The sequence below is a fragment of the Odocoileus virginianus genome, chromosome 9, assembly GCF_023699985.2.
Source record: "Odocoileus virginianus isolate 20LAN1187 ecotype Illinois chromosome 9, Ovbor_1.2, whole genome shotgun sequence".
Taxonomy (NCBI): domain Eukaryota; kingdom Metazoa; phylum Chordata; class Mammalia; order Artiodactyla; family Cervidae; genus Odocoileus; species Odocoileus virginianus.
This window is the reverse complement of record NC_069682.1, coordinates 64,544,570-64,549,458: the sequence shown is the minus strand read 5'-3', so window position 1 is coordinate 64,549,458 and position 4,889 is coordinate 64,544,570. Positions and strand designations below refer to the sequence as shown.

The window sequence follows — 4,889 nt, the reverse complement described above, 5'->3', positions numbered from 1 at the left end:
CCCCTGGTTGGGGAACTAAGATCCCACATGCCCTGGGGCACAGCCAAAAACACCAAAAAGCAATTTCAATGTAACTGATTATGTAACTATAAGTTGAACTATGTGCAATATCTATAAGTGAGATAGTCAAGTGTAGGCAATTTCATATAACTTAAAGGAATAATGATTTGATAATGGTTCATCCCTGGACTGTAAGCTCTGTGAAGGATACTGCCTAGAAGGGTCCAGTAAGTGATAGATACTTAACATTTTCATAATTGATGAGCAGTCCTTGACTGTACATATCCTCAAGTGTTGAGAGTTGTGTAAGCATGCAGAATTTCACACCTTTCTCTGACTTAAGCCAGTTTTTTGTTACAAAGAGGAAGTAAAGAATTCTATCCCCCTAGGCTTCCCCTGTGGCTCAGCTGGTAAAGAATCCACCTGCAATGCGGGAGATCTGGGTTCGACCCCTGGGTTGGGAAGATTCCCTGGAGAAGGGAAAGCTACGCACTCTAGTATTCTGGCCTGGAGAATTCCATGGACTGTGTAGTCCATGAGTTTGCAAAGAGTCACACATGACTGAGCAACTTTCACACACACACAAATCTAGATATTCCAACAAAGCGTCTTGCCTTCCTGATTTCTCTAGCCACCTGGATCTAGGCTCTAGTTTTTATTTAGGCAATCATGGTCAGCGTGAAGCACTGAGAACCATCAGGGCTCAGGCACTTCTCAGAGCTTGTCCTTCTACCAAGAAAGGGAGAGGAGTTTTTTTTGGCAGAATCTCAGATGGGCCATTTATAGTAGCTGTTAATGGGCAAAATGTTACCTCTCTGATCCCCAGCTTCCCCATGGGAATATTTATATAGTCAGTCCACATTCCAGAATTGTAAAGACTAAATCATATAACAAGTGAAGAGCTAATGTAGAAGTCCTTTATTATTTTTGCACTCACTGTGGTCAGGAACAGGCAAGAAGGCAGCTTCAGACCTGAAGGTATTGGGGAGTCCATGGACTAAAGTTGTTGGCCTGTGTCCCTTGCTGCTACAGTTATCTCATGCCAGGCAGCAGACTTGGGACTAGACATTCACTATCTCACTTTGTCTTCAAAATCCCTGCCTGAGGTAAGAACAGAGTTTATTTTTACAGATGAAGAAGCTGAGGTTCAGAAAAGTGAAGTTAATTACCTTATCTATGTACCCAGTCAGAGGAGGAAGTAGGATTAGAACCCAAGTCACTTTCTTACAGTGTTGTGTTGGCTTTCACTGCACAGAAATGGAAATCAACCACAACTACACACTTACCTCCTCTCTCTTGAGCTTCCCACTTCTCCTCCCATCCCTCCTCTCTAGGTCATCACAGAATGCCAGACTGGACTCCCTGTAGAACATAAATCTTCTTGTGTAAAAAAAAGAAATCAAAAACTTACTTATTTGGCTGCACTGGGTTATAGTTGTGGCATGCAGGGTCTTTAGTTACAGCATGTGAGATCTAGTTCTCTGATCAGGGATGGAACCTGGGCCCCTTGCATTGGAAACACAGTCTTAGCCACTGGACCACCATGGAAGTCCCCAGAACCCAAGGTTTTATACCAAGAAAAACAGATATTTTTCTCTTTGGGACCTTAGTGTAGACAACGAATATCACTGCTCTTTATGCTCTTCATGCATTTCTTTCTTGGCCACTAATCTAATGATAAATAAATAATGGATTGCTGCTGTAAAGCCTGATTTCTTGGCTACACCCAGGTAAATGTCCACTGGCTTCAGTAGCAATTAGCTTCAGTGAGAGGTTGCCTGATTAATAATAATACCACCACCTGCTATTTATAGATGGCCATTCTCCAAGGAGTCCAAAATGCTTTGCAGACATTATCTAATCCAGTCCTGCTATGTTACCGTAAGTCTGGTCTGGGCTTGTGGTCCTTTTGCCTTTTCACAGAGAGGGCTCATGTTCAGAGAGGGTTTAGATCTTGCCTCTCATCACACGGAAGGTTGGCATCCCCTGCTTGTGGTCCATAAGTACCTTTTTTGACCTCATAGTACTTTACTCTCCATGGAAATTAGACCAGGTCTGTTATCATGATTTCTGCTTTCTGTGGGCCTCTGGCATTGCTCAGACCACAGGATCTGGACAGACAGCTTCATGAGAATTTCTAAGGTTTTGCAAAGGGTTTGTCTGGACTCACTTTCAGGCTGAGGCACCTTTGAGTCGCTCCTGGGATCTGCATCAAGGTTGTCATCTCCTCCTCTCATTCCTCTTCTATGTCCCTTTTCACTGTCTGCCCTCTTTTCTTGTTTTCCTCCTCATCCTTCTTCCTCCTCTTCTCCTCCTCTTCCTTCTTCTTCAACACACGCTTATTTGGAGCTGGTTTTATGCCAAGTCCCAAGCTAAGCACTTTACAGGAACTGCTTGACTTACTCCTCACAGGAAATACTGACTGATAGCTATCATTGCCAATACCACTTGACAGAACAGAAAACTGAGGCTCAGGGTGGATAAATTCCATTCTGATTGTTGACTGTCTAAACTTTCCCAGATCAACTGGAGAAGCTCTGTGGCATTACCACCCGGCACAGAGTCTGGCATGCATAAAACACTCAGTGAGTAGGTGCTCGTTAGAATAACGGAATAACCATCATTTATTAAGTATAGGTATATTACACATCATAATTTTCAAGCCTTATAGCAATCTGATGAGGTAGGTCTTATTTTACAGAAAATTAACTAAGACTCAGAAAGGTAAATAATTTGCAAAGTTCACACAGTTAAAAAAATGAGATTATATTGTATTAATTAATAAATAATTAATTCTTGGTTTTCCAGATTCCTGAATCTTTACACTTAATCCATAAGCTCGTCGGAATCAGTGAAGGGCTGGCTGGTGGATGGATGGAAGTGAGAGAAGTAGAAGGGACCAGGATTCTCCTCACGTGCCTTTCTGTCTCAGATGCTAAATTCTTGGTGACAACAGGGTAATGATGATAAAGACACATATGTAGCACGTCTGAAACCTTCATGGACTTGTGTAAATTGTCCTGGAGTTGCTTACCCATGAGAGACTTTCACTCTAAAGTGGGGCACTTAAAAACATTTTTTTTTTATTGGAATATAGCTGATTTACAATGTTGTGTTAATTTCAGGTATACAAGAAAATGAATTGGTTATGCACAGAAGTATAGCCACTCTTTTTTAGACTCTAAAAATATGGAATGCTTCATGAATTTATGTGTCATCCTTGTGCAGGGCTCATACTAACTTTCTCTGTATAGTTCCAATTTTAGTATTTGGGCTGCTGTAGCAAGCATTCAGTTCAGTTCAGTCACTCAGTCATATCTGACTTTTTGTGACCCCATGGACTGCAGCACACCAGGCTTCCCTGTCCATCACCAACTCCCAGAGCTTGCTCAAACTCATGTCCACAGAGTCGGTGATGCCATCCAAACATCTCATCGTCTGTTGTCCCCTTCTCCTGCCCTCAATCTTTCCTAGCATCAGGGTCTTTTCCAGTGAGTCAGTTCTTTGCATCAGGTGGCCAAAGTTGGAGTTTCAACTTCAGCATCAGTCCTTCCAATGAATATTCAGGATCTGATTTCCTTTAGGATGGACTGTTTGGATCTCCTTTCAGTCCAAGGGACTCTCAAGAGTCTTCTCCAACACCACAGGTCAAAAGTATCATTTTCTTTATGTCCCAACTTTCACTTCATACGTGACTACTGGAAGACCATAGTAGAAGCAAACACTAAAATGTGACATTTCAAGTGAGTACTCGCTCTTGGAGCTCAGGTCCGAGCCCTGGTAACCTAAGGGATGTCCATGGGATACGTGCACTCATGGATAGAAAGAAAGCCTGTTTGCACCAGAATGAAGAAGAGTAGAATGATGAGAGTCTTATATCTCAGCAACTTTAAGGTAATGAACTTTAAGAGTCCAATCTGGAATAGAAGAAGTTAAGGACATGGTGGAAGACACAGGAGTGTTGGTACTAAGTATCTGGAACAAGACATCGACAGTTGAGAAATGGGATACAAGTCTAAAGGCAGGAGATGGAGCTAACAGAGCCTGGGAAGCTGGGAGCTAAGGCCATCCTGCACCAATAGGAGTCACGGAAGAGTTCCAGTCTCTGGTCTGAAAGAGAGTCATAGAGAGAAATACCGTGGTTTCTCCCTTCCTTCTCTCCTCTAACCTCCCCCTAGTACCTCTGATGATGGTTTGTCAACTCTAATAGGAAGCCAACTTTGTGAGATTTAGGAAGTGCAGTTTTCTGGACATGGCTCTGTACAGTAGAGAGCTGAAAATAGCAGTAGAAGGCTGGAAAATGCATCTGATGGGCTAATGATGGATATTCTAGGTATATCCTGGGATATTTATTTATTTCCCAGACTTGAGTCAGATGTCTGGTCCAGATGAACTCTTAGGTTTGCTTTGCCACTCCATAAGTTAGAGACCTTGAAAGGGAATCTATTTTGTTAGGATTTTATCACAATTCAAGGAGAAGAAGGAATCTACCATTCACATGAGCATCTTATACAAGAATGTCACTTTGTAACCAGGGTCCAGCTTCCTTTGGTTGAATGCTTGTGGCAGCAGGTCACTGGGGACTGGCTTACCTGGAGACAGAGGCCATGGGATTTATGCTACTCAAAGGAGCTTGGCGGCCCCTACACCACCGTCCCCGTTGAGTGACATGGTGATTGAAATTCCAAAATGGATGAAAAATTCCCTGTGGTTAAAATGACAAGTCTGAAAATTCCTTTGACAGGATAAATAAATAAATACACAAGAAAGTGTAGAAATAAAACTTTAGCCTCTCTGCCTGGATAAGTATAACATTGCACTGGGAATTCGGTTCTTTTGCCATTCTGAGTTTGCTGAAGACAAGGAGAGCAAGCCAGAGAGAGCCTAAC

The 4,889-nt window shown here is 42.5% G+C and overlaps 1 non-coding gene across 1 annotated transcript; it reads right to left on the bottom strand.

The window, feature by feature from the left end:
- Nucleotides 1–3,183: 3,183 nt before the first annotated feature.
- LOC139036814 (U6 spliceosomal RNA) lies at nucleotides 3,184–3,288 on the bottom strand. The gene has a single exon (XR_011489681.1). It is a non-coding gene; the product is annotated as a U6 spliceosomal RNA (small nuclear RNA).
- Between the last annotated feature and the right edge of the window lie 1,601 nt (nucleotides 3,289–4,889).